General features: G+C 43.0%; 1 protein-coding gene across 1 annotated transcript in view; it reads left to right on the top strand.

The window, feature by feature from the left end:
- ADGRA1 (adhesion G protein-coupled receptor A1) overlaps positions 1–21,986 on the top strand; it is a 522,543-nt gene that overhangs the window by 178,593 nt on the left and 321,964 nt on the right. The gene's annotated exons all lie outside the window — the stretch shown is intronic.

Below are 21,986 nucleotides of genomic sequence, written 5' to 3'. Positions count from 1 at the left end.
ACTGGCTAAACTAATGGAGCAAATTTCTGGGGTATAACAACCCATCTATTTATTACATATGCTATGTTGAACCAATGAAGGAAAAAGACAACTGGGCAGGTTTGAAACCGTTTACCAAGAAAAGCACGTCTTTTCCGCAACAATCAAGTATTTACAGAATGCAGTATCATAGCGAAAGCAATTATCCTTTTGCAAGTTAAAGCCCCTCTTACAATCTTAGACAAGGACACAAGACATGTGCACCATATTGATCTTGGAAAAGCAGAGAGGAAAAACAAGAAGATAGAAGCAGTTTTAGGCTTTGTGTTTGCGACTTGGAAGCATATAACATAGCATATGTGCAGCATATGCAGGTGCATATGCACCTGTGCAGCATATGTACTTCCAAATAGCATATACTTGGAGAGGTGCAGCATATGTGGGGTAAGCTTAGAGAAAAAGTTGTGAGGTGCGTGTCAGTGCCTCGCCCAGCCGGGACAGAGGTTAATCGTTGATAGCTCTTTTGAATCATTGATAACTATTCATGCGTCTCAAGTTTTCTAATTAGGGTTTCTTTGAGAAAGAAAGAAAAGATCGTGTAAGTTAGAATGGATCTGTTGTGCACTAATGACCTCGTGCCACCGTCTGTTCTCATCTCAGCTCAGGGGCAGTCTGTCTCAGCTCAAGGCAGCCTGTCAGCCCAGCGCAGCCTGTCTCAGCCCATCACAGCCTGTCTTGAAGCCTGTCTCTGCCCAGCACAGCCAGTCTCAGCCCAGAGCAGCTTGATCTGGCAGGCATTCCTTTGTCACGAACAAGCAGGCAGTCTATTCCACAAACAGGTTCCCAGTGTCCTTAACAACCGTGAACATCTCTGACCACTCACCTTTTATCTCTCCTGGGCCAGGCGTGTCCTCAAGGGAGAAAAGTTTGTGGGCACACTCTCCGACCCTGTGCGAGGCATCCTCATTAGCTCGCGCTTCCCAAGGCTTTCCCAAAAGTTTGATTGCGGTGAGGAGGTCGCAGATAGCTTCGGGAAGAATCCTTGGATGACACTGCCATGATTGTACTTCAAGGGTCGATTGTGATTGCGGTTGCGATGGTTCTTCCGAGTGCTGGGATTGCCTTGTTATGTAATATGGCTTTGAGTATGTTTGGTAACATAATGTGTGTGCTGCAAAAACATGTTGGGTTGTGTGCATTATTTGTGCTGTGGGAAAGGTGCAGGAAATTGGGGGGGGGAGGTGGGGATGGGGGATTGCCAATAGCTAAGAGTGTCTATCAAGGAGGCGAAGAAGGGCTTTGACAGAAGATCCAGGTTGGAGTGGAGGAAGTAAAGGAACAGCAAGGTAATCTAAAGGCCCGGTCACACCTTGACGTTTTAGCCAACGTATGCCGATTTTTGAATTTTTTTTCTAAAACGCTGGCACAGGTTGAATACGTTATGGGTAAGTTTTGATAACATTGAGAGCATGCTGAAAAACACTGCCATACGTCATTGTACGCTGGCTTTAAACGTTGTACTTTTTGGTTATCCTCAAATTTTTTCATGCTTGAAATTTCACGACGTATGCCGGCGTATGACTCACACGTTCCGCTACGCTGGCTACAAGTTGTATGCACGGTCTGCGATCGTTGACAGACGTCAACACATGCTACTTGTAAGTTAATCATAAGTTGAGACACGCCGAGGTAATGTTTAGCGTACCCGAAACTTATTTCTAACCTATGATTAACGTGTTGTTGGCACGTTACGCGATCGTTGCCACACGTCGACAGATGTTACTTTTAAGTTACTCATAGGCTGAAAGACGTCGGTATAATGGATCGTCCTTGCATCAGCGTCCACGGCCACGGCCAGGACACTTATTTGCAGCATTCTTCAAACTTTTCTTCGGCATGACGAAGATGTTCACACTTCGATGTCTAGCTTGGCTATGATTCCAATTGTCCATCGGCAGCGTCTATTTAAAATAGTCGAGTTTGAGCGTTTTAACACGTTCAGAAGAAACGCTTCAAATTTCCAAACCCCAGTGTCAAAAAACAAAGGCGAGTGACAGCAATTTAAATCGTTCATTGTAAACAATGAAAATAGCTGAGTGGTACCGTTTAAAAGTCGTTGAGTGTAAAAAAAATCCAATTGTTGAGCGCAAGCGTCTCCTTTCAATAGTGGAGATGCAGCCATTTAAATCGTTCGTTGTAAACAATGAAAATAGCTGAGTGGTAGCGTTTAGAAGTCGTTGAGTGTAAAAAAAATCCAATTGTTGAGCGCAAGCGTCTCCTTTCAATAGTGGGGTTTGAGCGATTTAGCACGTTCAATAGAAACGATTAAAATTTCCGATCGCCAGCGTCAAAAAACAAAGGCGAGTGACAGCAATTTAAATCGTTCATTGTAAACAATGAAAATAGTTGAGTGGTACCGTTTAAAAGAAGTAGAGTGTAAAAAAAATCCAATTGTTGATTGCAAGCGTCTACTTTCAATAGTGGAGATGCAGCCATTTAAATCATTGAGTGGCAGCCTATGAATAGCAAACCCTACGTCACCGGCAAAGATAAACTGCCGCACGATATGGATAAGTTAGGCTATCGTTGGGCATAGTTTGTGAACGCCGGCTTCACGATAATTATTCGTTGGTATATCGTATCTATAAGTAATCAAAGCGCTCTATGCACATTATTAGTTCATTGTGCATTTATCCAACCCGTTATGAATAGACCTAAATCGTAAAAACAAGCTATAGCTCATTGTTGAAAAAGCCCCATAAAAAATTAGCCGCGAAGAACTTCAAACAATGGTGAAAAGATGTCTCCTACCCGTGGATACGCGGACGCAAGGACGATCCATCATAACCCACACCCTCCCCCTCACACTCACCTACTACTGCCAACATGAACAAACTACTACTAATACTAATACTAATACTAATACTGATACTGATACTGTTACTGTTGACATGGACATCGACTCAAAAAGGACTCGAAAACACTGTTGGGTTCCCCTTTTATGAACACCATTTTTATATACCAATTCCCAAAACCACTGGGAACACCTCTTTATATGGCAGTTGTAAGCTAGAAACACGTTCTTTTTTTTTTTGTCGACCGGAAGACGTCATTGGAATACGTCTACATACGTCGATGTGTGTTGGGACTACGTAAAGAATTGGTTCAAAGCACGTCAAACATAAGTTAGAAATAAGTTTCGCGTAAAAAAGACATTACCGCGACGTGTTTCGACTTATGAGTAGCTTATAAGTAGCCTTTGTGGACGTGTGTAAGCGTCCACATATCGTGTGTAAAACTTATCCCCATCGCATGCGGAACGTGTGTCATACGCCGAGTACGTCCAAAAATTTTGAACATGTTTAAAATTTCTTCACGTACTCTACTTACTACGACGTATGATAGCGTACTTTAGCATTGTACTCACATATACCAAACTTACTCATACCGTATTTGACGTGCCCCAACGTTTTAGACACATTTTTCTTAGGTCGGCATACGCTGGCAAGATCGCCAAGGTGTGACCGCGATGTTGTCACTTCCATTTCTATGGCAGTTATGATTCGAATCGTTGTGCGTCAGCCTTTTAATAGGCTACGTCACGACATCGTCGGTGATGCGTGCAACGCGCTATGCCTAAGTTAGACTATCGTTGGGCATCGGTTGTGTAGGCCGACAACAGGTTCAGCATTCATTGGTATAAGTTATCTATAACACAACGAAACGTTCTGTGTCCGTTACCAATGCATCATACATAAGACCAAGTCGCTATGAATACGTCCGAATCTTAAAAAAAAAAAACATCAAAAGTTCAACGTAAGCCAGCGTTTTACATACATTTTAATACGTTGCCATCGCTGGCTAAAACGTCAAGGTGTGACCGGGCCTTAAGAGAAGATAAGGATCCGGACCCAGATAATAAGCACCCGAGAGTATTTAGGGAAGTGGCTGAACAGGTAAGCGAGATGTTAACGGATATTTTCAAGAGCTCACTGGAGTCACGACAGGTACCGGAGGATTGGAGAATGGCAAATGTAACACGATTATTTAAGAAAGGATCCAGAGAAGAATTGGGGAATTGTAGTCCTGTTCGTTTGACTTCAGTTGTGGGGAAGGTGTTGGAGACATTAATTAGGGACCAGATGTGGAACCATTTAAATAAATACAACGTAATTAAAGGTAGTTAGCATGGGTTTACCAAAGGTAGTTCCTGTCGAACAAATCTTTTAGAGTTCTATGAAGCAGTGTCTGATTGGGTGGATGATGGAAAGGCAGTGGACATAGTGTATCTAGACCTTAAGAAGGCATTTGATAAGGTACCACATCGGAGTTTTTTGGCTAAGGTGAGGGCTTGTGGAGAGGCTAGTCAGGTAGCTAATTGGATCGCAAACTGGATGAGTAATAGGAAGCAAAGAGTGGCTGTGAGTGGGAGGATGTCTTGCTGGAGGATGTATGTAGTGGGGTACCTCAGGGATCAGTACTTAGACCATTTCTATTCATTATTTATGTCAATGATTTGGATAATGGGGTGAAGAGTAAGCTTTCCAAATATGCAGATGATACGAAGCTTCGAGGTAAGGTGGATAGCAGAGACAGTGGTGGACAGATTCAGGAAAGTATTGATACTTGCATAGATTGGGCAAAAGATTGGCAGATGTAATTTAACCTGAGCAAGTGTAAGGTGTTGGGGGATGGGGAAGAACAATGAAAAGATTATGATGTTAGTGGGAAGATTATGATGATGTAATTTTGATTGTGATGTAAGATTAAGATGTGGAAGATTACATGACGTAAGGGGTAATTTTGGAGTGTGTCACACAGGAGAAGGATCTGGGGGTGGTAATAGATATGGGAGGTGAGCAGGCAGCACAGTTCCAGGCAGCTATAGGTAAAGCAAATAGGGTTTCAGGTTATATTCGGAGGGGGATCAATTATAGATCAAAAGAGGTGGTGTTAACATTGTACAGGAATTTAGTGAGGGCCACATCAAGAACATTGTGTGCAGTTTTGGTCACCTCAACTTAGGTAGGGTGTATATGCATAGAGAGGGTTCAGTGCAGGGCTTCAAGATTGATTCCAGGCCTAGCTAGACTCAGCTATGAGGATCGGCTGAAGGAGATAGGACTTTATACACTGGGAAGGAGGTGGTTATGAGGAGATATGATAGAGATGTTTAAGATAATGAAGGGTATGGACAAAATAAGTGAAGATGAATGGTGGGATCAATGGCCTCCACCTGCGTCTGAATTTCCTTGTGTTTCCTTGTGAACCCTTGCAGCAAATGATAACTTTTTTGTTGGTCATTTCAAGGCAAAGTGTCCGTAAATTTCACGGTAAATTCTGCCATGACCAAAATGGATCCCATAGTAAAACCTCTGCCACCGATGGTGAACGGAGGTGATATTTTCACCCCTGTCTTTTTGTCTGTTTGTTTGTTTTTCTGTGAGCAGAATATCTCAAAACATCATCGACGGATTCAGAACAAACTTAGTGGCTGGGTTGGGTGTGAGACGCGGACAAATTGATTTGAATTTGGTGAAGATCTGAATCCACATCCGGAAACGAGAATTATTATTTTTTAAAATTAATTCTTCACCATTGAGAGAGGGCGGTCACAAATGATATGTTGGCGATGTCTCAAAAAGTTTCAATGGATTACAACATAACTTGGTGGATGAGTTGGGTAGGTGACAAGATCAAGGCAATTAGATTTTGGTTAAGGTCCGTATGCGGATGCAGCCTATCAGCGGCACACAAACCGTGAACTGTTCAGCCTGGCAGAGGTTTGTACTCGAGTGCCGTTCAAGTAAGTAATGGAATTCCTAATACTGCTGCGTGAGGATGTATTTTAAGCCACAACCTCGAGTTGTCGCTTTTCTTTTGAAAAAAGTCGTCGCTTTTTTTATCCATTTCCATTGTTGCTACGCACTTTACCCACCTTGATTGCAATCCCTTCCTCATCTGTTCATTTATTTAATCAGTACTTAATATGCAGAGAAAATATTATACTCTCATTCGGTGTTTGTTTTTCATCAAAAAAAACTCACTCATGAAACTTCTAATTAATCCACAGCAAATTTTCAGTAATTGGAAATTTCAGCATTTGGATACAGAGTTTTCATCAAATTTGACATTTTCTCTGAATACTGTTCTGCAAAGGTATCAAGCATAATCAGGAGAATGAATGTCATTAAGAGAATCCCAGATTATATTTTTTAATCTGCTTTGCATTGGGGTTTGTGCAGCAATTTCTGCCGTTTCATCCAGAATGTGTGCAGATTGTGTTCAATTATCATGTGTTATGTATTGGTGTAAAAACAGGTTTTTTTTTACTTTCCCATCCCTCCCACAAACACAATAACAACTCAAAAGCATCTGAAAATGCTAAGCCCGTCTCTGTCCTCCTTGTACTCATCCTCAACTTGATGAAAACAACAGCTGGAAAAAAAAAAACAAGTTTAATATGTTGTTGCGGCCACCGAGACACCAGCTTGTCACTCAGGGGGATTAATCCCAGGTTGTCCTCGGAAGAGCCGGACCTGGGGCCACCGCTCACAATTAACGTGGCGATACGGTGGGTTGTTTTAAAACCACGAACGCCACCCAGTTAACCACGAGTTCCGGTGTCCACCGTCTAATTATTCCGTTTAACGAGAGGTCACGTGGTTACCTGAGTGGGAAGTGCGCCCTCGGCAAAGCACCAATGTTTTCTCGATGAGATTTTTATTCGGGTGGCCGAGCGTTTTAACTGTTGGTGCGTGCTGACGATTTTTTGGTCAAATCTGTGGTAATTACCTCCCAGTCTATCTCGGTTCGAACAATGCAAGACCAATGGAAGGAAAGGACAAACACAGACAGGTTTGAAGTCAATAAATAATTTATTAAAAATAAAATAAATAAATGAAAATAACTTTTTATTTTCTGAGGTAAATAAAGAATAAATTTCAAAGCAAAATCAATCAAAATTCCAGGAAAGAGACAAAAAGCAGATGCTTATTGGGGGGGGGGGGGGGTTGGCTTACAGCTAAACACAGACAAGGGTACCCAACATATCATTCGGGTGGGGGGGGGAAGAATCATCTCGCTCACCAGAGTAGTCGTCCTTGAAATGAAAACGTCCTGAAATGTGTGCTTGCTTGTCACGTCCGAGATCAGCACCCAGCCTTGCCGTGCACCCTCTCGTGAACAGCCTTGAATGCCAGTCGATGTCTGGGGGCATGGAGATTGTCTGTCGCGGGTATAGACCATGGTGTTGTTGGTGACCGACCCGTGCCTCACTTGTTGGCGGCGCTGCTCACACCCACACGCACAGCACACGCTCGCTTGCTCACTTGCGGGCTTGCACACTTCCTCTCTGGTTCGCTTCTTCCCTCGCGTGCTTCAACTCTCGCTTTCTTTCTCGTTCTCTTCTCCCTCTTCTTTCTCTCGCCCTTTCACTTCTCTCGCCTCCGCTTTCCTTTCACTTCTCTCGCCTCCGCTTTCCTCTCGCCCTTTTACTTCTCTCGCCTTCGCTTTCCTCCTCAGAACGAACCTCCAATTCGTTTTATATCTGCGGTCGCAGTCCGCCCCAAGCTCACCCTGCCCCACTTGCGCACGGTTACCATGATGCCCCGTGCACTCTCAAAAAAGGCGGGTGTCGGAGCTCGCGAAAGAACGTTGCTGGGGAAAAACGAGGGCGGGTTTCAGAGCTCGCGAAAGAAATGTGTGTAAACGTGTCTGTCGTAAAGAAAAAAGCTTCCCATAAGAGAGGGGATCCATTATTTACCCTTCTCAACGCATCACATTAAAGATCCCATTACACATGGGGATGGGGCTAATCTGAACATGCATTTAAGGAAATAACTGTCTGAGGACCTGGATGTGTGGATGCATTCATCAGACCGGATTTTGAAATCCGTAACAATATTAATTGGTGTTCCCCATATTCTTACATTAATGGTTTGTTGAAAATTTGATGACAAAAGCTGAAATGGGAAAAAAAAGAGAAGTTATGCCTCGACAGACACTGAAGGTCAAAGGGAAAATAAATAAACACGGTCTCATCAGCGCGATTTGTAATTCCTGTGACTTTGCCCTTTGATATTTTGACCAAATTATAAATTCGTCTTCGCCATATTTGTCTCATCAATGGGTGTTGTGTGTTTTTTACCAAGAACATGCCACCTCCCCTGAGAGGAAGAGGAAGAAAAAATACAAAAATGTAAAATAAATAGATTTGAAAATATATCATTAATTATGTATATATATATATATATATATATATATATATATATATATATATATATATATATATATATATATATATATATATATATTTGCATTTTTCATAGGTGTTGATAAATCAGTGTGGTTGATGTCGCGCAGACATGATGGGCTGAATGGCCTCCACCTGTGTCTCATTCCCTTGTATTTCCTTGTATGACCTTGTATATTCTCATCATAAGTGTTGAAAAATTGATGACAAAAGCTCAAAAAAAGTTATGGCCCAGACACACACACATGCACACACACACACACACACACACACACACACACACACACACACACACACACACACACACACACACACACACACACACACACACACACACACACACACACTTGCCAAACTCCATCATCTGTTGCACGTGTCAACGGGCTGACAACACAGTTTACTAATATACATGGGCTGTTCATTGATTGACAAAGTAAATTATTTGGCCCTGGTTTATAGAACTAACAGCAATGATGTTACATATATCTATTTCAAAGGAAACTTGTTAATGTATTAAATTGTAACTTACACGTCGTCATCATCATCATCATCATCATCATCATCATCATCATCATCATCATCATCATCATGTCTTGAGATTCTTGATTGACATGTATTGTTGAGAGGGTGTCGGTTTTTCATACCTGTACACCTGATACTCTTGATTGACATACATTATTGAGAGGACGTCGCTGCTTGACACATGTACACCTGATATTCTTGACTGACATGTATTGTTGAGAGGGTATCAGTGTTTGATACCTGTACACCTGATATTCTTGATTGACATGCATTATTGAGAGGATATTGGTGCTTGATACCTGAACACTTGATACTCTTGATTCAAATGTATTGTTGAGAGGGTATCAGTGTTTGATACCTGTACACCTGATATTCTTGATTGACATGCATTATTGAGAGGATGTCGGTGCTGGATACCTGTACACTTGATACTCTTGATTGACATGTATTGTTGAGAGGATGTCGGTGCTTGATACCTGTACACTTGATACTCTTGATTGACATGCATTATTGATAGGGTGTCGTTGTTTGATACCTGTACACTTGATACTCTTGATTCAAATGTATTGTTGAGAGGGTATCAGTGTTTGATACCTGTACACCTGATATTCTTGATTGACATGCATTATTGAGAGGATGTCGGTGCTGGATACCTGTACACTTGATACTCTTGATTGACATGTATTGTTGAGAGGATGTCGGTGCTTGATACCTGTACACTTGATACTCTTGATTGACATGCATTATTGATAGGGCGTCGTTGTTTGATACCTGTACACTTGATACTCTTGATTCAAATGTATTATTGAGAGGGTGTCGGTGCTGTTGCGGCATTCTTTTGGTAAGGCTTATTTCTGACTTCTTTGCCATTGCCTTCTCAGCAGTTAGTCAGGACAGAAATTGGTAGTTTGTTCAGGGTAATGGCGATAACTCACCTCCTCTTCACAAAATACACCATCGGACCTTCAACTGTGCTGACAACTAATGCTGGCAGACGAGTCCTCCAGCTAAACATCCTTTGACTTTGATAGACAACACACACATTGTTACCACTCCTGACATGTAAAACACCAGGGTGATAGTTTATACCCTGGTCGAGATTTAAACCCAGGCTAAACACCTCTCAACTAACTTTCCCACCCGATGTTATCACAGTATTAAAATATATATAGTCTCCTAAAGAAATAACAAATAAAAACATGTTGATGTAGTACAGCATTGAAAAGGTGTTCCTTCAAATACTCCTTGCATACAGTATGGTTACATTGTGCACATCTTGTGATTTGTAAGCCTGAACATGATTTAATACACTAGTAGAAATTGTGTTTTGTTTTCATGGTCACTGAATGTCGTCCACAATCAAGAGAAAATGAATTTTCTCAAGTAAATGTTGAAAAACGTATGTTAACTCCTGTGGCAAAGGAGATAAACAAATGTTCTGAGTATGATCCGTTCCACAAAGAAAGGACAAGGAGCTGATTGATGGATCTTTATCTTCCCAGAGAAGTCACATGGATCTACAGTTGCTCTGTGGAGAAGCTGCTGGGTCAGTTTACTGAGCAGAGAAACAGCAAGCTCTGTGTGCTCACAGAGAAACAGCAAGCTCTGTGTGCTCACAGAGAAACAGCAAGCTCTGTGTGCTCACAGAGAAACAGCAAGCTCTGTGTGCTCACAGAGAAACAGCCAGCTCTGTGTGCTCACAGAGAAACAGCAAGCTCTGTGTGCTCACAGAGAAACAGCAAGCTCTGTGCGCTCACAGAGAAACAGCCAGCTCTGTGTGCTCACAGAGAAACAGCCAGCTCTGTGTGCTCACAGAGAAACAGCAAGCTCTGTGTGCTCACAGAGAAAGAGCCATCTCTGTCTGTTCACAGAGAAACAGTCAGCTCTGTTTGTTTCCAGAGAAACAGCAAGCTCTGTGTGCTCACAGAGAAACAGCAAGCTCTGTGCGCTCACAGAGAAACAGCCAGCTCTGTGTGCTCACAGAGAAACAGCCAGCTCTGTGTGCTCACAGAGAAACAGCAAGCTCTGTGTGCTTACAGAGAAACAGCAAGCTCTGTGTGCTCACAGAGAAACAGCAAGCTCTGTGCACTCACAGAGAAACAGCAAGCTCTGTGTGCTCACAGAGAAACGGCCAGCTCTGTGTGCTCACAGAGAAACAGCCAGCTCTGTGTGCTCACAGAGAAACAGCCAGCTCTGTGTGCTCACAGAGAAACAGTAAGCTCTGTGTGCTCACAGAGAAACAGCCAGCTCTGTGTGCTCACAGAGAAACAGCCAGCTCTGTGTGCTCACAGAGATACAGCCAGCTCTGTGTGCTCACAGAGAAACAGCAAGCTCTGTGTGCTCACAGAGAAACAGCCAGCTCTGTGTGCTCACAGAGAAACAGCCAGCTCTGTGTGCTCACAGAGAAATAGCCAGCTCTGTGTGCTCACAGAGAAACAGCCAGCTCTGTGTGCTCACAGAGAAACAGGAAGCTCTGTGTGCTCACAGAGAAACAGCAAGCTCTGTGTGCTCACAGAGAAACAGTAAGCTCTGTGTGCTCACAGAGAAACAGCCAGCTCTGTGTGCTCACAGAGAAACAGGAAGCTCTGTGTGCTCACAGAGAAACAGCAAGCTCTGTGTGCTCACAGAGAAAAAGGAAGCTCTGTGTGCTCACAGAGAAACAGCCAGCTCTGTGTGCTCACAGAGAAACAGCCAGCTCTGTGTGCTCACAGAGAAACAGGAAGCTCTGTGTGCTCACAGAGAAACAGCAAGCTCTGTGTGCTCACAGAGAAACAGCAAGCTCTGTGTGCTCACAGAGAAACAGCAAGCTCTGTGTGCTCACAGAGAAACAGCAAGCTCTGTGCGCTCACAGAGAAAGAGCCATCTCTGTCTGTTCACAGAGAAACAGTCAGCTCTGTTTGTTCACAGAGAAACAGTCAGCTCTGTTTGTTTCCAGAGAAACAGCAAGCTCTGTTTGTTCACAGAGAAACTGCAAGCTCTGTGTGCTCACAGAGAAACTGCAAGCTGTGTGCTCACAGAGAAACAGCAAGCTCTGTGCGCTCACAGAGAAAGAGCCATCTCTGTCTGTTCACAGAGAAACAGTCAGCTCTGTTTGTTCACAGAGAAACAATCAGCTCTGTTTGTTCACAGAGAAACAGTCAGCTCTGTTTGTTCACAGAGAAACAGCAAACTCTGTTTGTTCACAGAGAAAGAGCCATCTCTGTTTGTTCACAGAGAAACAGTCAGCTCTGTTTGCTCACAGAGAAACAGCAAGCTCTGTTTGTTCACAGAGAAACAGCAAGCTCTGTTTGTTCACAGAGAAACAGTCAGCTCTGTTTGTTCACAGAGAAACAGCAAACTCTATTTGTTCACAGAGAAAGAGCCATCTCTGTTTGTTCACAGAGAAACAGTCAGCTCTGTTTGTTCACAGAGAAACAGCAAACTCTGTTTCTTCACAGAGAAAGAGCCATCTCATTTTGTTTACAGAGAAACAGTCAGCTCTGTTTGCTCACAGAGAAACAGCAAGCTCTGTTTCTTCACAGAGAAAAAGCCATCTCTGTTTGTTCACAGAGAAACAGGAAGCTCTGTTTCTTCACAGAGAAAGAGCCATCTCTGTTTGTTTACAGAGAAACAGTCAGCTCTGTTTGTTTACAGAGAAACAGCAAGCTCTGTTTGTTTACAGAGAAACAGCAAGTTCTGTTTGTTTACAGAGAAACAGCAAGCTCTGTTTGTTTACAGAGAAACAGCAAGCTCTGTTTGTTTACAGAGAAACAGCAAGTTCTGTTTGTTTACAGAGAAACAGCAAGTTCTGTTTGTTTACAGAGAAACAGCAAGCTCTGTTTGTTTACAGAGAAACAGCAAGCTCTGTTTGTTTACAGAGAAACAGCAAGTTCTGTTTGTTTACAGAGAAACAGCAAGCTCTGTTTGTTCACAGAGAAACAGGAAGCTCTGTTTCTTCACAGAGAAAGAGCCATCTCTGTTTGTTTACAGAGAAACAGTCAGCTCTGTTTGCTCACAGAGAAACAGCAAACTCTGTTTCTTTACAGAGAAAGAGCCATCTCATTTTGTTTACAGAGAAACAGTCAGCTCTGTTTGCTCACAGAGAAACAGCAAGCTCTGTTTCTTCACAGAGAAAGAGCCATCTCTGTTTGTTCACAGAGAAACAGCAAGCTCTGTTTCTTCACAGAGAAAGAGCCATCTCTGTTTGTTTACAGAGAAACAGTCAGCTCTGTTTGCTCACAGAGAAACAGCAAGCTCCACTGGGAGAAATTATCCTTAAACCCTCCCTAATTAACAGCACCACCCCCCATGTGGTGACACGTAACAACTTAAGCTGACAGTTGCCCCACTAAAATTACATCGAGATCTCTCCTGCTCATCCACAGACCATGTTACTCTCTTCAATCCTCCCTTTCCTATGAAAATTCTTCCATCTACCTGACAAACATAACAAGCTGGTCGGTGACGCGGGTGGTCGCTATATAATTGCATGCTAGTCATACAGTTTTTGACGGATTTGGCTGAAAACTTTTGACAAAGAGGTTGATTATAGTGCGCATAAAAGCGCGGAAGCCGATGTTTGATTTTCCCCCCAAAAAAATTTCGGATTTTTCCAAAAATTTCAAAGTCCCATTGCTAGGCAACAGTGGCGTCCATAGCAACGGTGCTGAAAAGCATACAACTCGATCCTGGTATGAACCAACCAGTCAAGTTTCATCCAAATCGGTTAACTCCTCCGGCCTCCAGAGCTGTCCATTACATACAAACAAACAGACAAGCCGGTACGTGACAGGGGTGGTCGCTACATAATTGCATACTAGTCATAGTTTTTGACGGATCGGGCTGAAAATTTTTGACAAAGAGGTTGATTATAGTGCGCATGAAACCTGGAAGCCGATTTTTGATTTTCGAAAATTTTTTTTTTTTTAGGATTTTTCAAAAATTTCAAAATCCCGTTGCTAGGCAACAGTGGGGTCCATTGTAACGCTGCTCAAAAGCATAGAACTAGATCCTGGTCTGAACCTACCAGTCAAGTTTCATCAAAATCAGTTGACTCCTCTGGCCTCCAGAGCTGTCCATTACATACAGACATCCAAACAAACAAACAAACAAACAAACATACAGACAGACGGAAAAAGTGAAAATTAGGGTACTCTCGCGACCACCCAACATGTATTTGCTTCCTTCTCCAAAACTACACGAGCTATTTTGATGAAACTTGACCACAACCTTCATCACCTGTGATGCACCAAAGTTTGTCATGCCAATGAAATATTCGAGGCCTTAGGGGGTCTACGGAGGGGATGCCCCCCAAAATAGGTGTTTACTTTTTTCTCAGAAACTACACACACAATTCTGATTGAAGTTGTCTTCAACCCTCATCACCCAGGATGTACCAAAGATTGCTCACACCATTAAATATTTCAGGACCTAACAGTGTCTACTTTGGGTTGCCTACCAAAAGAGGTATGGAGGGTTGCCCCCACACCCCCCCCCCTCAAAAAAAATGCATTTGCTTTTTTCTCAGAAACTACATACACAATTCTGATGAGACTTGACCACCACCTTCATCACCCATGATGTACAAAAGTTTGTTCACGAAAAATTTGGAGTCTCAGGGGTTCTACGTGTGTGTGTCTTTGGGGGAGGCGCGTTGGTGGGGAGGGTGCATGTGTGTGTGTGTGTGGGGGGGAGGATGTTGCCCCATAAAACATGTATTTGCTTTCTTTCCTGAAACCACATACACAATTTCGATTAAACTTGACCACAACCTTCACCAAAGTTTGTTCACGGCATTGAAAAAAAACCAAAACCTTCTTCTCCATTACATATTTGTTGCATATTTGTGTAACGCTAATTTGAAAAGATACCGTGCAAATCTATATTGGCAACATGCTCCTGCAAGCAGATCATACAGCCAGCTTAACATCCCCTGAACTTGTATTATCCATTCCTTTAAATTTATAACGTTCTGATAACCAGAGCAACTTTGAATGCCAAGGTAACCTTGAACTCTTACTGAACTTGGGACCGTGCATTGAAGCAAGCATTTCACCTGATTAAACAAACATGCGTAACAGAGAGTACAAGGAATATAAGATTGAAAAATTATTCTCAATGTGGCATTCTGAATAACCAAAACATTTTTTGAGAATTTATTCATAGTTTCCCCAGAATTCAACACAACTGGAAATTGCCCCAGACAAGGTATAAAGCCATTCGAGGTAAGGGGCCAAGGGAAGGTGAGATAAGGATCGGGATAAAGCAAAACAAAATAAAAGAAAGAAAAATAATATGAAAACATCCGAGACACAGGAACGCTTTATCTGATCAGGATGCAAATTTTTGAGGGTCATGTTTGGAGAAATTCTGTGGGGGGTGGGGGGAGGGGGGAGAAATTGGTGATGTCATTGGTCATGTGGTTCGGCAGCCATCTTGTGTTTAACATAATTACCTTCAAAAATCCTCTCTGAAACGGCTGAACAGATCGAGGCGAAACTTCACAGGTATGATCGCCCATCGATGAGGAACAAAAAGTTCTCCAATTATGATGTCATAGATCACATGGTTTGGCAGCTTTTATTTTTGTTTTTTTTTTGAAGAGCAAACATTTAAAAAATCTTCTTCTCCAGAACGGCTTCACACATTGAGGGGAAACTTCACCCACATGTTCCCCAAGCCTTCGGAATACCAGGGTATTCACGAATATAATTAATATTTCACATGGTCTGGCAGATATATTGGATTGACCGAAAATCTTAAAATAATTATGTCTCTTGAACCGCTACATCAATCGCTGTGAAACGTCACAATTTTGGACGACTATTCATGGGGAATATACATATTTTTTAATGTCTGGTTTAGCAGCCAGAATTATTTAATATTTTGAATCTTGGTTCAGGGATGTAAATCAAACTCGGTACAAGTATGTATGGAAAATGTAGGTGGAGGCATATCTGTCGACATCTCGACATTGAAGAGTGCCATTCTAGTTTCTTGTTGTTTTTTTGCCCGTTCACCTGGCAATTTAGCAGGTGTTGTTAGTGAAGGCATATGGGAATGGGATTCTATCCTGAATTCATCCCACAAGTTGCATCCCTTCTGAGCTGCGGCTGTGCTGCCGATGCATTGCCCCGTGTAGGTATGGGCAATAATTTGGACCATGGCTCATGTGCTGGAGAAAACTCGCCTCTTCTCCATGAATGACACTGCGGAATATTTACTGTACATCAACTCATTCTAGCAGACTGGACACCCAGTTTAACGTCTATCTGAGGGATGGCGCACATATTGATCACACGGTATAGTTGGGTCCAACCCAGGCTAGACAGCTCAGATGCAAGTGCACATCCATCTAAGCTGTCCTGTCAAGCCACTTGAGCAATGTATGTTGTGTGGTGTAAACTAGGACTTTTCACATGAGTAGTGTAAAAGTACTTCACCTGCATGTAGGGCGTGATCTCACACCGATGTGAACATGAACATTAATCAACGTTATCATCACACATCTCCGGGGTATCTCTCGTGTTTGTAACACCATTGGATAGAGCATTATTCAACCGTGCATGCCACAATAACATCCGAAAATTTGTAGCTCACGACAACATGCACAACACACACTGATCAATATCAATAAATGAAGGCCGTATGTTAAACTTTCTCAAAATCGAACAAACGGAGAATACAAATAATTTTCTCTTTCTGCTTTTTTTATGCCTCGAGATAATTTTGTTTGTTAATGACTGAGATTCCATCATGTTAATGTTGTTTTGCATGAGTACATGCCCACACCTGTACACACCTGTACACACACACACACACACACATTGACTGACACATTGCCTTTTATTAGTGTAGATAATTTACATCAACGATTCTGACAGTGGGGTTAAGAAGCATACAGAACAGTGCCAGGCAGCTAAAGGTAAAACTGATGTCTTAACACTGTAGGAATTTAGTGAGGCCTCATCTGGAATATTGTTCACAGGTTTGTTCACCACATCTGATGAAGGATCGAGCCATGGAGACGGTACAGTGTAAAACTGGTGAATCGATTCTGGAGCCAAGTTAGACAAAGCAATGAGGAGCGGCTCAAGGAACAGTACTTTATACATAAGAATTGAGGTGATTTCGAGGGGATCTGATGGAGATGTTTAAGATAATGATGAGTGTGGACAAGATATATGGAGGTTTGAGTAGCGGTTTAGCGGCCGCTAATAAAACCTCCATATACACGAGTGGCCAATTTATCCACCGCTACTCAAACCTCCATATACCCGAGTGGCCGGTTTATCCACCGCTATTAAAACCTCCATATACCCGAGTGGCCGGTTTATCCACCGCTACTCAAACCTCCATATATCCGAGTGGCCGGTTTATCCACCGCTAATAAAACCTCCATATACACGAGTGGCCAGTTTATCCACCGCTACTCAAACCTCCATATACCCGAGTGGCCGGTTTATCCACCGCTATTAAAACCTCCATATACCCGAGTGGCCGGTTTATCCACCGCTACTCAAACCTCCATATATCCGAGTGGCCGGTTTATCCACCGCTAATAAAACCTCCATATACACGAGTGGCCGGTTTTTTTTCTCCAAGGAGTCCAGGGTAGGGGAGCCGAGAGTCCAAGGAGCTCAGGGTTTAAAGGGTTAACACTGTCCTAACTCTCATCTTCTTTACCCTCAGGCTGTGTCCCCTGGTCCTAACATTGTGTATTCTCCTGAAAAACGCCTTGCATTTATCTTGTCCACACTCCTCATTATCTTTAACATCTCCATCACATCCCCTCGAAATCACCTCAATTCTTATGGATAAAGTGCTGTTCCTTGAGCCGCTCCTCATTGCTTTGTCTAACTAGGCTCCAGAATCGATCCAGCAATTTTACACTGTACCGTCTCCATGGCAGCTCGATCCTTCATCAGATGTGGTGAACAAAACTGTGCACAATACTCTAGATGAGGCCTCACTAAATTCCTACAGTGTTAAGTTCCGTTGCATCATTTGGGAATGTCAAGTTCTCTGACCTTGATGTCGCAGATGATGCAGTCATCTTTGCGGAGACTCTGGATATCCTTCTGGGGGCCCTAGACGTGCTGAATGGGGATTCGGACTCACTGGGATTATGGGTTTCCTGGGTCAAAACTAAGATCCAGGCTTTCAGTGACATCTTGGATGCTGCTATCCTGTCTGTTCCTGTTTGTGGCGAGAATGTTGAGGTCGTGGAGAGATTCACTTACCTTGGCAGTGATATTAATATCTCTGTTCGCTGTGAGTCAGAGGTCAACAGAAATCTGGGTTGGGCCTGGGGAGTCATGGATTCACTGGATCATGGGTTGTGGCACTGCCGGTACCTGTGCGGGAGGAAGAAAGTCCGAGTCTTCAGGTCCTTGGTGCTTCCATTCTTGCTCTATGGATGTGAGACTTGGACTCTGACCAGGGATCTGAGATGGAGACTTAATTCCTTTGGTACCAGGTCTCTTCAGAGTATCCTTGGCTCTCACTGGTCAGACTTTCTGTTCAACGAGTGGTTGCTGAGAGAGACTCAAATGAGATATTTTACCAGCATCGTCCGTGACCGTCAGCTGCGGCTGTATGGACATGTGGCTCATTTTCATGACGCTGATGCTGCTCACCAGATTCTTTCAGTGAGGGAGTCTCGTGAGTGGAGGAGGCCAATGGGCCGACCACGTATCTCGTGGTTGCAGCAGGTTTATCGGCATCTTAAGGAGATGGGGATGGGCCAGGCATCAGCCTTGGTATGGCCAGATGGAGGCCCCTGGAGTACCGGCAAAAAGTGGACGCAGTGACGCGCTGTTCTGGCGCATGCTTCCACACCTGACCTGACCTGACAACCTCGGTCATGGATACACATCAGTGGATTACCTACATCAGTAGATCCACAACCTCAGTTACTTCCAGGATGTCAGTCATCCCATCAATGTAACATCACTAATCAGACTTTACTCGCTATAGGACTTAATGGATTAGGACATCGTGACAACTCCCATCACACATTCTCTTACATGATAATATATTAAATCATGCACATCTTATCTAAAATATAACACGTCCACCAATGGGTACATCCACCCAACTCACCTCTGAATCAAACATTAAACCGAATTTTAATGTATTAAACCGAATTGCATGAAAATTGGTGGGATGATTCGTGATTATCCAAGGACGATTTGATTCGATTTTGGGAGCGATTGGGTCAAAGGTCAAGGTCAAGATCATGAAAAGGTCAAAAACAAACTTTTTACCATAACTTCCTTCATAAGAGAGCTATCGACATGCAACCAACGCCATATTGTTTGATGATGAAATACCTTTCGGGTATGTGGTGCCAGATTTGACATGACGTCATCAGAAGTGCGTCAAAATGACGTCACAAGATGACGTAAATTTTAAATTTTCGACCTCATCAGTTTTGATCATATCATTTTGTAGGACTTACCTTAATATAAGGACGTCACACACCAAATTTGAGTTCGTTCGGACTGACCGTTATGACGTCATTGACGTTTGAACATAACGTTTTTCAATTGTGGCTAAAATGTCCTGATATTTTATATTCAAATATCTATGTAATTTGTAAAGGAAATTGTCGCAAATCCAGGAATTATGATCAGTATCAAAATATCTGCTTATTCATGAACAGGTTTTGCAAATTAACTTTATGGTCAAGGTCAAGGTCAAGGTCACACTCAAGGTCAAAATATACTTGTAGGCATAACTTCAGATCTAATAGAGCTATTGACATGAAACCAACGTTAAAATGTTCCGTGAAATAAGAGCTTTCAGGATGGTAGTCCGCGATTGGTAGTGACGTCATTGGAAGTGCGTCAAAATGACGTCAAAAGATGACGTCATTTTTAAACTTTCGATTTTTATCTTGCCAAAACGAAGTTTTTTGCAAGATATGTTAGTCAGCTTGTATGTTTTTTTTTGTTTGTTTTTTTTTTGTTTGTTTGTTTGTTTGTTTGTTTGTTTGTTTGTCTGTAATCACGTATAAAAAATTCTGCAGAGCACAGTTATCATTGTAAATTTTTGTAACTTTGCATATCAGAGGCCTATAGAGGTCCCTTTCAGTGCACAAAATTTTGAAGGTCAAGGTCACTTTATTGCAAATCAGGGGAGTCGACGAAACCCTTATTTTTTGAGTAATTTTGATCGGATCGTCTTCAAACTTCATGGGAAGAAAGTTCATGGTCTGGCGCTCAGCTGATTAATTTTTGGTGGCAATTGGCCTTGACCTTCATGGTTAGCACCTGAGGTCAAACATATTTGACCCCAAGGTCAAATTTTCAAGTTTTAGGAACCATATCGTGTAGTACCTCAAATTGAACACCTCGATGAGTGCTTTCTAGATATGTCAAGCTTGATACATTATGACGTCATTTGGTGACGTTATGAGGCAAACGCATATTTTTCATGGTTACTCTGTAGAACGATTCTCATCGGAATCTCTCGTAGGCAGATATCCCTCAAGGAGTCGCTCCTGGTGGATAGCAGCTCTGTTCACCTCAGTGTGACCTTAAAGAAGTCACACGTGGTCACCTTTTGGCAAGATACGGGTCTATTTTCAGTGTTCATCATTCCATTTTGTTGGACTGTGCTCAATGACGTCTAATACCAAATTTGATGTCCATCGGACTGATGGTTGTGACGTCATGGACGTTTTTAAATGACGTTTTTCAAATGTTCCCGGAAAAAAAGTAGCGGCGGCGAAGGTATGCGCTCTACCGAGTGCCCGTTCTAGTTAATAATGTATTTATATAAATGTTTCACATATTTTTACTATTCATATAAATTCTGGTGTTGCCTTAACAGTTAAGGTGGCTGGCTTGAAATCTTAGGGTCTTGAGTTTGAGTCTCAAAGGGTGGAGGAGTGCCTCGTGAGCCAACGGCCATCCATATCTAGTGCCCAACTGTGTCTACGGATATCCTCCTGCAGTTGGGTTACTGTTTGTTTCGGAGTTTGGTGGCAGGATTTGCACTCCTGCCACCGTAAAACCCTTCATTCTGCAAAACGTAAAACAAAGAAATCTGAAACCCACTCCATGGGAGTACCTCCTGTGCAGCTGCTCTCGGCAGGGCAGCTCACCGGATGGCAGGATTGGTGCAAAGCCTTCGGGACCCCCACTCTTTGATGATAGGAGGAAAACCACAGGGCAACCTTCCCTGGTCAGATTACGGTAGTGTATGTCAGGGTGGTGCTGAGGTGCCTTCCACTAGACAGCTGTCTCCTTGGATTAACCTGAGGCGGTCCCGTGGGTGGGTGCCTGGAATGTCCTTTCCCGAAGAGAGGATGATCACCTGTCCCTGTTACCATCTGAGCTCAGGTGTTTGGACATCAGTATTGCAGCACTCACTGAGGTTCGGAGACTGGATAGTGGTGAGATCTTGGTGGTTGATTACACCTGCTATTAGTCTGGTCACTCTGATGGTTACCATGCCCATTGAGTTGTTGTAACTGTGTCCAATAAGCTGACACCAATGATAATTGAGGTAACACCGGACAACGATTGTATTATGAGACGAAGGATTCGTCACTCCTTGGGTGTCATTTCCCTGGTCTCTGTATATGCTCCAACTGAGGTGAGTGATCTCAACGTGAAGGACGCATTCTATGTTACGCTTGAGTCTGCAGTTGATCAGTGCCCCACTCAAGATACTTTTCAAGTCTTGTAGGATATCAATGCATCAACTGGAACTGATAGGGATGGTTATGAGACATGTGTTGGTCCCCATGGGTCTGGAACCATCCATCCATCAGTTGGGACCATACTCTGTGCAGAGCGTTAGTGTTGCCTTAGTAGTCTCCTTGGCTATTGGGCACAATTCTGGATGGGTCGCCACTCTGACACAAGATACCAGCAAGCTGGCACTCATTTTTCCAACCTCGGAAGGATGACAGGCTGAGTCAACTCCACCTGGTATTGATTCAAAAGCCGAGTGGGATTTGAACTCAGGATCCTGGGATCCCAAGCCCACCACCCTAACCATCAAGCCAACACAAGGCATGGCCTGGAACTGTGAGCCCGAATAGGTTGAGGTACATAGGAGGATATCTCAAAAGGTTATCTTTGGATTTGGCCGAAACTTGGTGGACAGGTTGGGTGTGTGAGGAGGACGGATTGGTTCAATTTTGGTGAAGATCCGAATCCAGCTCAATGAATCTTCAACATTGAGTGATGAGGCCAAAAACGATAAGTAGTCGGATGTGTCAAAAAGTTATGGATGA

This window comes from Eptatretus burgeri, chromosome 1, assembly GCF_056783735.1.
Source record: "Eptatretus burgeri isolate ZD-2024b chromosome 1, Ebu_testis_v1, whole genome shotgun sequence".
Taxonomy (NCBI): domain Eukaryota; kingdom Metazoa; phylum Chordata; class Myxini; order Myxiniformes; family Myxinidae; genus Eptatretus; species Eptatretus burgeri.
The sequence above is the reverse complement of the archived record's forward strand: the minus strand, read 5'-3'. Positions and strand labels throughout refer to the sequence as shown.